The sequence below is a fragment of the Callospermophilus lateralis genome, unplaced genomic scaffold (assembly GCF_048772815.1).
Source record: "Callospermophilus lateralis isolate mCalLat2 unplaced genomic scaffold, mCalLat2.hap1 Scaffold_101, whole genome shotgun sequence".
NCBI lineage: Eukaryota > Metazoa > Chordata > Mammalia > Rodentia > Sciuridae > Callospermophilus > Callospermophilus lateralis.
Genome location: NW_027510272.1, coordinates 1,708,493 through 1,720,188, shown reverse-complemented (window position 1 = coordinate 1,720,188; position 11,696 = coordinate 1,708,493). Strand labels below are relative to the sequence as shown.

The 11,696-nt window shown below is 42.8% G+C and overlaps 1 pseudogene; it reads right to left on the bottom strand.

The window, feature by feature from the left end:
• Positions 1–5,038: 5,038 nt before the first annotated feature.
• On the bottom strand, positions 5,039–6,128 carry LOC143386458 (atypical chemokine receptor 3-like; annotated as a pseudogene).
• Between the last annotated feature and the right edge of the window lie 5,568 nt (positions 6,129–11,696).

The window sequence follows — 11,696 nt, the reverse complement described above, 5'->3', positions numbered from 1 at the left end:
TTTGTGGACATCCTTGGTTTTCTTTGTATTTTTTGTTCCCTAATCTCTTTGGCCACTGTTGATATCTGCTCAGACAAAGCTGCATTAAGCTTCAGACTAGGTTCCAGAAAACATGAAAGGAACCAGAAGATAGATGAGGTGCTGACCCAAAATGGTTCATGTTTCCTTGCAAGAATATTTACATGGTAAAGAAGGCTGCGGATGTGGTTCAACAGGCCAGCCGGGAGCAACATCATACCTGTATTACCATCAGACAAATACATAGAGCTAATCCTTGTCTCTATGTTATGATCGAGCCTTTTGCACTTTCAACATTCCCTGCCTCTGGCTGATCCCATCACTCATCAAGTCTCTGTACATCCCTATGTCTAGAACAGTCACCCTCCATGGCACCTGATACTGGATCAGACTCTTACCTCACACCCAATTTTCAATGGAAATATATAAACTGTTGACAGCATTGTGATGGAAAAGCAGCCCTCTGAAGTCTATACCCTAAGGAACTAGAGAGGGAAAGGCATAAGTTACAAGAAAAGAAGTTACTACCCAGTACAAAAGCAGATCAATATCTGAGGTAACACCAGGGAAGCAAAGACAGTATATGTCAGGTATAATAGGTACAAGGAAGGAGGCTTCAAAAATAAGTGTGCATCCCAATGCAAGAAATGAAGAGAAAAGAAAGTAAAGGAGAATGGAGCTCATTGGTAAAGGTATATGTGTGATTTCTGTGTGTGTGTGTGTGTGTGTGTGTGTGTGTGTGTCACAAAAAATGATGTGCAGTGTTCCTTGGAAAATTACTATTACAACATGACATAGTAAACTGTGTGAAGTTCCTTGGTTCCATTGTAATTTTAATATTTCCTTCAGCAGAAAAATTTCCATATGCATTGACCATGATAACTTCTAGTGTCACTTAAGTATTGGTTCAGTCCAATTACTCCCTAAATGACTCAACATGCCCTGGCTGAAGAGGGCCACATCTGTATTTGCAGATCTTTGGGATGCTGAGGCAGGCTGATGTCATTTTCCCATGTAGCCAGGGAATATCTAGACATCCTGTCTCCAAACATGAAAAGGCTTGGGATGTGATGTAAGTGCTGTTGTTATTGCCAAGAACACACATGTCCCTGTGTACAACTACCAGGACCACAAAACAATCAGAAAGTTTCAAACAACATAAATATTCACCTGCAATTAAACATAATTTAAAGGTTAATTTTGAAAATAAAATTCTATCCATAAACTCACACACACACACACACACACAAACACACACACACACACACGTACACCTCAATAACTTTAATTGTGTATACATCTCTATATGCATTTATACATTCCAGATACAAATCCTATGTTAGGTATGACCTTTCAAAATATTTTTCCAATTCAGTTGCTTATCTTTTTTCCTCTTAGCAGAGTCTTTTTTTTTCCCAAAAAAATCTAATTAAATATACCATAGAACTAAATAATGCAATCAATAATTTAGAATTGACAGATATTACACAAACACACACACACACACACACACACACACACACACACACACATATATATATATATATATATATATATATATACATATTTCATCCATCAATGAGCAAATATACTTTTTTCTCCACAGCAAGGCTCATTGTCTAAAATAGACCATAAATTACAGAACAAAGGAAGAATAAATACAAAATAACAGATAATACTCTGCATTCTCTCAGATCACAATGGAATGAAATTAGAAATCAATGATAAAGTAAAATATCTAACAAATTGAGACTAAATAATACACTATTGATTGATGAATGGACAGTTGAAGAAATCAAGGGTGAAATAGAAAAAAATTCTAAGATGTAAATGGGAACACTTATACAACATATCAAAATCTCTAACACTACATCTCAAAGCCCTAGAAAAAGAAAAAAAATCAACACCAAAACAGTAAAGACAGGAAATAAATAAAACCAGAGCTGAAACCAATGAAATTCAAACAAAAGAAACAAGTGAAATGAATGACAAGACAAAAAGATGTTCTTTGAAAAATAAAATAGATAAACCTCTGCCCATGCTAATGAAGGGAAAATGAGAAAAAAGTCAGATTACTAAAACACAAGATGAAGAAGTAAATATCACTGCCACAGTCCCAGGTGCCTCTCCTGGTGTTCCAGTGATGAGTCTGCAGTGTCTGGTAAGCTCATGGTCCTGGTTTCCTGGATGAGGTTCTCATGTGCCTAGGAGTCCATGTGTATCTGATTTAATTTAGTGAATGCAGGGGGAGTAATTTTTTACTAACCTGATTCACTTATGTATCCATTTGTGCCTTATGTTGCTGCTGCACAGCTGGGTCATTGCCTTTTTTCTTATTTATTTGTATGTGGTTCTGAACCTCGTAGCATGGCATGTTTCCACTGAGCTACCTGTCAGAGTTTTATTTTCTATTTTGAGGCAGGAACTCACTAAGTTACCTAGGCTGGCCTGAAACCAGTGATACTCCTGCCTCAGCTTCCTGTGAGGCTAGGATTACAGACATGCACCATTGTGCCCAGTTGGGTTAATTCTTTCCAGTAAGTTCTATATGCCCAGCATCTGGTGGTTATCCACTTGGTCTGTCAAGGCATGAGTCATTCTGCCTCTTCACTTGCACTCAGAAGTGTGTAGCCCAGGGAAATCTGCTGCTTTTTAAAACAGGGTAGCTCAGGTCTGGGCAGTACTTTTCTGCATAGTGTGAAATGGCTTGGAACAGCACAGTCTGCTCTGCTCTCCACAAACCTCCTAACTGCTCTGCACCTAAGAGTGGGTGCAAGCTACTGAGTGGTCACCCAGCTCTACAGAGTGGTAAGAAAGTAGTCCATGGTCCCACTCAGCAAGGGCAATAGGAGTCAGTAAGTTGGGTGGCACAGGAGACGTCTGTGAATGGATAAGGAACCCCACCTGAACCCAGCACTATGCATCTACATGCCTGAACTCCTGGGCTAGGAGGGGTTCACAATGAATGGGAGGAGCCTGAACACTGAACTTAAGTTCAGCTTTTCTGTTCTCCATTCTCATCCTCAATTCACTGGTTGGGAGTTTTGTTTGAACTTGACCTGTAGAAACCTCAGGGCAAACATGGCCACATTTTAATGGTAATAAGTGTTAATCACGTCATGATTCTCCCCAAGTTTGTGAGCTCCTTGTGTTATTTTTCCTTTCTCTTGCATTTTCACTTATTGATCCTCTATTATTACAGCATTCATGACAGTGTGCATACACCTGCGTACATGTGTCAAGTGATTTGGAGTCAGCATGCCACACTGCCTGGCCTCAGAACTCAGATTGTGCAGCCTTTGCAAGTGGTGCTATCTGTAACCCCCATAGACCCCTAGGCTGTGAGTCTGGGTGAGCCCATATGTTCAGGAACTTTCCAAAAGGTCAGTAGCCCCTGGATCTCAAGAAGACCCACCTGTGGATGGTCTCACCTGTGCTAAGACGGGAAAGGACACTTCCCTGAGCTCCCACCTAAAAGTCAGGTCTGTAGAAGTCTGTGGCTCCTGTGACTCTGAGAGTGCTCCTCCAAGGAGTCTTCCCAGTGAAGGTTCATGTGGAAATGCAGAACCCAGAGTTTGGTTACTGCCTCAAGCACAGTCAATAGCCTTCCCTTAGTTACAGGCTCACTTTCTGCAGTTCAGTTACTTGCAGCCCAAAAAAATGCTAAATGGGATACTCTAGAAGTACATAATTCCTAAGTTTTAAATAACTTTTATTACAGAAAATTATATAGTCATTCTAATTTTCATAATTGTTGATCTCTGTGTCTACTTTATAAATTAAAATGTATGGTAGATGTGTATGTCTAGGAGAATGCATAGTAAATACATAAAATATACACAATGAGTCAGATACTTTCCAGGTTTCAGGGGATCTTGGGACATATCTGGTGAAGATGACAGGGAACAAATGTAATTAGTTGGTCTATGGTAAGTAGAAAATATGCATTTCCTGTGCAGCTTTTTCTTAGGTCTGCTAAGAATGTGAAAGCAGTACTGCCTTCAACTCTCAGCAGGGATTGCGTGAGGGGATGTCACACTGGTGCTAGGAGCAGAGGAGCCCTGGCCAATCCAGGCTCACATTTCCTGCATTTCTGCCTCCAGATATCTCACTGCCCACCACTTCCCTCCCCAACACCACCTGAAGAGCTTCTAAAACACGCTCAGCCCATTGAATGCTGTGCCTTCCATGCCACTCACCCACACTAACCCTCCAGTTTGCTCTCTGGCAGTTCTTTCTTTATTCTTGCTCAGCTTGACTGTGTGTGCCAGGTGTGTCCACATAGCAACATCATGAATGCTACCTCAATGTTGGGCACACTTTCCGGAATGAACTTTTAGGAAACAATGTTCTTTATTAAAGAAACAACTTACAGACTAAGAGAACTCTGTTCATTGTATGCACAGGTTTGTAGCCTGTAACAGTCTTCTTTTGTTTTAAATGTAACTCTGCAAAACTATTAATGTTCCAAACAGCATTACGAAGCCATTTTTGTTCCATATCCTGTGCAAATACAACCCATTAAAGATCTATAAAACTTTTATAAAGAACATATCTCAGTGAAGAATGGTATACAGTTATATATATGCATATACATGTATATAAATACATAACTTTAAATTAGTTAAAAATGACACCCTTAGTAAAACTAAAGTCAAACTAATCTTAAAACTAAAGCAATCTGAGTATGTCAGGATTATACCTCCCTTGCAATATTTAAAATACATTTAACTTTCCAATACTTTTTATGCAGTATGCCAATAGTGAGGAAATGAAGACTTAAATACAATTCAACATATAAAAATTTCAGGAAGAGCAGAAGGTTCTATTGTATAGATGTCCAGTCAAGTGTTTCCTGAAGCTGACTTTGACACACAGCACTGGACAGAGAGTAAGATGCACAATGTCACACCTTCTCCTCTTCATGTCACTTGGGCATCAAACCCAAAGCTCCCTTGCTCTCTTATGAAGACCATAAGCCATGTTCACAAGCTCCATGATGTGGCCTCTGCACAGCAGGTCATTTGGAGTTTTGCTCCAGCACCAAGTACTCTGTCTCTGACACTCTGGAGGTGTTGGTGAGCTGGGTGAGGCCTGTTTGGGCATAATACTGGAAGGTGAAGGCCTTCATCAGCTTGTATCTGTACTTGTGGTTGATGAAGCTGTAGAGCACAGGATTGATGCAGAAGTGCACCAGGGACAGGCACTATGTGACATGTACTGCTGTGAAGAGCGTGTTCTCCAGCTGGCAGGTGAAGGGGAGGTAGTGCAGGATGAAGAAGATGTCCAGCAGCACTGACACGTGGTAGGGGAGACAGCACACAAGGAATATCACCACATAGGAAAAGATGATCTTCCGGATACTCTGATTCTCCTGATCACCAGAGGCTGAGATGGCCCTGGAGAGCAGGAAGTAGAAGACAGTGATGATGGAGAAGGGGACAATGAGGTCCAAGACAACAGAGACAAGCTCCATGCCAATCAGCCACTCCTTGATGCTGTGCTCAGGATTGAACAACCAGCAGGAGGTCTCGTTGTTGGGAGCAGACACCACGGTCTCCAAGGTGTCGGGCAGAGACATGCACAAGGCCAGCAGCCACACCAGAATGCACACGATGTGGTGCGCCATCTTCTTCCTGCGGCTGGAGGTGCTGGTGAAGTAGGTGATGGAGAGGTAGCGGTCGATGCTTATGCACGTGAGGAAGAAGATGCTGCCAAAGAGGTTGACAGAGAAGATAAGGTGCGTGACCTTGCAGGTAAGCTCGCCTAAGGCCCATGTGCCACTGGTTGTCCTGCACCAGGCTGACCACATAAATGGGGATGGTGATGACCACCCACAGGTCCATGATGGCAAGGTTCAAGATGTAGCAGTGGGTGTCATAGCCTGTGGTCTTGGCCTGAATGTTCACCCAGACCACCGAAGAATTGGCAATCATGCCAATCACAAAGATGAAAATGTAAATGAAGGAAAGTGTGTAGAGCAAGAGGCTTTTGTGTGGCATGGTGGGGCACTGCACTGTGTTGATCAGGATGCAGTCACTGCTGTTGCATGGCCAGCTGATGTCAGAAAAGTTTCCTGGCTCTGTGTAGTCAAAGAGATGCAGATCCATGGTAGGGGGAGTGAGAAGGACCTACAGCAACCCAGAGAGATGGGAGAGAGAAATCACTCATCAGGGAACCTCAACTTCCAGTCAAAACACTTTTCTGGGGTCCTAATAAGACCCAGAAATTTTGCCCAAGTTCTGAGGTGTCTCATAAAGAAAGGAGAAAAGAAATCAATCACACGAGAACTGTGTCACATAAACAAACAGCCAGAGTCTCGATGACACAGTGTCCAAAGACAGACACAATGTTGGTTTTCTATCCTTCATTGTCTGTCTTCTCCAGACACCATCACCATGGCTGTGCCCAGAGTGTGAAATCAACATGGTACAGGGCCAAAGAAACATCAGGCTGCTGAGCCTGGCCACAGCAGTGCTGGAGGCCTGCTCCTTCTCTACAGGGAATCATGATTCCCCCACGAATGGCAGGTTGGTCTACCCCTGGAATGCTGAATTATAAGCATGCCACTTCAGTGTTTGGATGAGAGTATTTAAAATTCTCAACACAATTTGCATTTTAAACATGACTTAGCACTTATAACCTTTCTGGAAACCTCATGTGCAAACCTAGATCATTAGCAACTTCACTTAAACCAATAGGCCACTTTTAGCTTGGCCAGCATGTGTGCGATGCCCCATAGTCCAAATGCACTCCAAAACCACAGGCTGGGGGCTGTCTGTGCCACATCAGCTTTGGGCAACCAACCAGCTGCCTCAGGCCCTGGCCTTTGCATAGTTTTCCATTTCTTTCTTTATTCAACTGCTTCAGGAACAAAGTGTGCCTAGACCCAAAGCACAGAGGTCACTGCCTACTGCCTTTCTGGAGGGATGATGATCTGCCAGCTTCTACCTGCTAACCCAACCTTAGGCCAGCAAGCCCCATGATCAGCTTCTCATAGCCAGCAAGTGTTCGGTCAAAGGTAGCCTCAGATCTAGAGTGACTTTCCTCAGATTCTGTGAGAGCTGCCAGGAGCTATCCTTGAGTGTCCTTGTGTACCTTGATAGCCCTGAAGTCCTTCCAGGATGTGGTACCCACTCAAACCTCACTGCATGCTGTGGGGAGTGATAGACAGGGACACCAGACCTGATTTGTCCCCTCTATGTAGGGGGCAGTTCTGTCACTTGCCACAGGTGGTGACTAGCTGAAATTCAGGCTACCATGGGTTACTCAAAGTGACTCCATGTTACACATAGCAACTTCTGCAGGATCCAGGACAAGATTCAGTGTGTGCCAGGTGGCCTTGCCAACTGTTTCAGAAACCAAAGCAGGAACATTCCAAGGTTGGAATTATGGATCCTCCACCCAATAGTGTCCAACATAAGATGTATTGGTTATCCTGATTGTGTCTGCTGCACTAGGACAGCTTCACCCACCTCAGCATTACCTTAGGGACAAAGGGCCTATCCCCAAATATGTAGGGGAATACATATTACTTAATGACCTGTCACCTGCAACTGTCCAGGAGAAGCAATCAGCTTCTCCTCTTTAGCAGAAATGCAAAACCTCATCTTGGTTCTTCTCCACTTGAGAAACTGGCTTTTACTGTTGCATAACCTCCACCCCCAAAGAGGGCCCAGGAGCCCACAGAGGACATGCAGCTGAATCAGGCCCTCCTTAGGAAAGCATGGAACAGAGTCCCTAACTATGGAGGACACCTGCTGCTTACCTCCACAGCCTCAAAATTTAACAGGTGGCCCACACCTGAATCCCAACCAGGGAGACTATGAGAGGCCTGGCAGCTCCCTCTGTGGGAGGTAGGGGATGGAGGTGGTTGTAGGATCCCATCCTGGTGGTCCAACCCAGGCTCCATGTGCAGATAGAAGGCCTGAGCATCCCAGGGTAGTGATATACCCTCTGCTCTACAACCACATCACCAGCCCAGCAGCCAGGAAGTCCCCACAGCCCAGTGACCTTCAGTGTTTGGAAGCTGACATTCAGGCACATGAGGCCACTCACAGGGGGCAACATGGAATCAGGACAAACAAACCCTCATCATCAGATGTCCTGTCCTAAGACAGATTCAAGGATTCCAAAAGGATATCTGCCTAGCAAGGCTGTGGAGGGTGATGCTAGAAGATGGGCTTCTGGCCTCCCGGACTGGCCTCAGTTTATCCAGCCAGCCCCAAGCTGTACTGAAGATACTCCTGCCACCTCCCCTAGGACAAAAAGTTTCTGCACAGACCCTCACCCTGCACTTGTGAACCCAGATGGATGCTGCCGCTGCTCTTTCACATGGCTCCAGTGCAGAGGCCCCTAGTAGCAGCCCTGCTTCTTCCTTCCCATTTCCTTAAAATGAAACACATTTGCAGTTTGACTTAGTTTAAGGTATTATTTCTCCCCCAAATCTCATCTGCTCTCATAGTCACGGGAAGTAGAGGAGCCCCACAGGCATGGAAACCCAAGAATGCTCTGTTGGAGGTGGCTGTGGCAATTCTCTGCCCTACTGGCATAGCCTGGGTACTTGGCAGGGACAGAATTAAATCCTAGAGCTCAAAGAAATGAAGAACCCTGAGCCTTTGATAGCCTGCACTAGGATTTTAACCCATGTGCCACTCCCTCACACCTGGGATGCTTTTCTGGCCTGACCTCCCTTTCCTGCCAGGGCATGCACACTGTGGCCCTGGTGCAGTCCAATGAGAATGGTCCCAGACAAGGGCAAGGGCACAGAATAAGAGAAACCTCCTCCTGGGGCTGAGCAATGTCCTTCTAGGCCCCTCCAGTTTCCCCCAAATCAATTCTGACACATCCCTTGCACCTGGCAGCTGGGAACCTCCAGTATCCTCCAGGCCAGAGTAGACTTGGACAATGGGAAGACTCAGGGACTCTGATCCAGCCCTGTTGCTTCTGCCTCTGCCCTCTGGCCCTGGAGTCTCACAGTATTTCTGGGACAGGCGGGCCACCCTGCAGTCTCACCCTTCACCACCATGGGAGATGTGGAACAGAGACACAGCTGTTATTGCCCAAGATTGAAGCAAGCAATGTGTGAATGTGTGTGTGCACAGGGAGAGAGTGAGTGAAGTGAAGGAGAGAGCATGAGAGAGAGCAAACACACATGCTATGTATGTCCTCATCAATGGAATGTAAAAGACTCTTTTTAAAAAATTTTTAAGAGAGAGAGAGAGAGAGAGAGAGAGAGAGAAAGAGAGACAGAGAAATTTTTAATATTTATTTTTTAGTTTACGGTGGACACAACATTTTTATTTTATTTGTATGTGGTGCTGAGGATCGAACCCAGTGCCCCGTGCATGCCAGGCCAGTGCGCAACTGCTTGAGCCACATACCCAGCCCTAAAAGACTCTTTATTGATTATATATTGTAGCAGAAATCCCAGAATGTCAAAACTATTATTACAGAGGAAAAATAGGGGATTAAAAATTTATTTGATTAGCTTTTCTCTTCCTTTGCCTTCACCCCTCTCCTAGTTCTGAAGTGACCCTTTAGAATCTATATTAATCAGATTTTTTGAGAAAAAAATCATCTTAAAAGGAGGAAAGATTTGTTTCTGCTTTGTTTCAGCCCATGGTGGCTGGGATCTGTTGCTTGGGGCTTGTGGCAAGACAGAATATCATGGCAAAGAGAATGTAGTAGAACCAAATTGCTCATTTCATGACTGCCAAGAAAGAGAGAGAAAGGGAAGGGTTGGAGTTGGGTCCAAGTATAACCTTCAAGGACACAAACCCTATTACTTCACTTCCTTCAACTAGGCCCTCCTCCTACAGGGTCCACCTCCTGGAAGTAGTGCCATCAGCTGGGACCAAGCCTTCAGGATATGACACTTTTGAAGGACAATGGAGATCAAGCCATAATAAAATCCTGTAAGGATTATAGCCTAAAAACCATTTGAAAACTCAATTCCACAATATTTTTATAGTGTCCTACAATATGTTCATGTTCTGCTTTACATTATTATAGAGCAAGAAGGGGATGGGCATAGAGCTCTGTAATAGATTACTTGCCTAGCATGCTTAAGGTCCTGGGTTCCATCCCTAGTGCTACAAAAAGAAACAAGGAAAGGTCAGTGCTTCATGAGGTAGTTGTTTAAATCTGAACAACTCCAGACATTAATGATCCTAATACTACCTAATGAAGTAAAGAGAACAAGTGTCTTCCATGTGGAAACCCTTCAAATGCTTGAAGTCAACTATGTTATCTCATTTCAGCCTTCTTGAAGTTGATATTTTAACTCATTCAAAAATCATTTTCGTACACCTACCATACACACTATGTAACAATAGTGTCTGATATGATTTTTACAATGCAATCCTGGCAGGATTTATAATCACTGAAATATCTGTTTTGAAAAAAAATGGGTGTTTTCTTTCTTTTTTTAAATACTCTTTAAAAACTTAAAAAATTACTGGAATTATCTGTTTCTTAAATACTTGGTAGGTTTCTCCATGAAACTGTCTTTTTTTTTAAATGATACTAGACATTTTTCTACTCTTATTTTATGGAAAGTTGTACATTTAGATTATACACACACACACACACACACACACACACACACACACACACATAAGTCATAGAACCAACTGTATTCATGAAGAGGGTTCATTCATAATCCCATCAGTTTGTCTTTAATTTTTGTCTTCTGGCAATACCAGGAATTTCCTAATGGCCAAAAAGTTAATTCTTTGTGCATAATTCTCAGTGCCTTCCAGTTTCATCTTTTAACACTGCCTATCTTAATCTCTGTACTGCAACAATCAACTGCCTATAATTTTGTCACTATTTGTCTTCTTTTATGCTTTTGTGCCTTTTATTCACATTGTTTTATTTGCCAGAATTGCCTTGTATCTATATATCATCACACTGTGCTATGTTGTCCTTTTTCAATATTAGGAGCATCTTTTCCAGATCACCTTATTTGATTTGGATTCGTTATCCCTCCTCTTCTCTTAGAATAATGATTTATAGCAAGCGATTTCTAATGCAGGGTCCTCAAAATCATACCTCCCTGCTGACAAAAAAATCATTCTCTCCAATTTCCTACTATCATGAAAGCTACAAACTGTTTTGGTTGATTTTAACTTTTATCCCTTTCAGTGCCTAGGGGACTGAATGAGGTATTCCTCATGTCTAGCCCATTGTATTATTTATTTTGTTGTTTTTTGTTTGTTTGAACCACATTCCCATTTATTTTATGTTGAGACAGGATCACACTAAGTTGCTGGGGTTGGCCTTGAACTTGTCTCAGTCTCTAGAGAGTCTGGGATTACAGGCAATCAGTACTTCACCCACTTTTTTATTATTAATTTGACACTGAAACTTAGTTCACAAATCTGGCTAAGTTAAGGAGGTAACCTTGATGAATTTTCCCTTCTTGATGCTCATTCAGGGGCACTGAATGTCACCTATTCCCAGGAGACAGAATCCCATCTTCCTCATGCTTCCCAAGTTGTTGCCTGTCCCCTAGCATGATGGAAAGTCATTTAACTAGTTACTTCATTTTGATTATTTTTGTTATGTTTATCTTCATCACCAAAAATACATAAGCTACCAGTGTTTTCTATATGAACACAGTAGCAGTAGATCTATTTTATTAACATATTAGAACAGAATGGCAATCTTCCTTG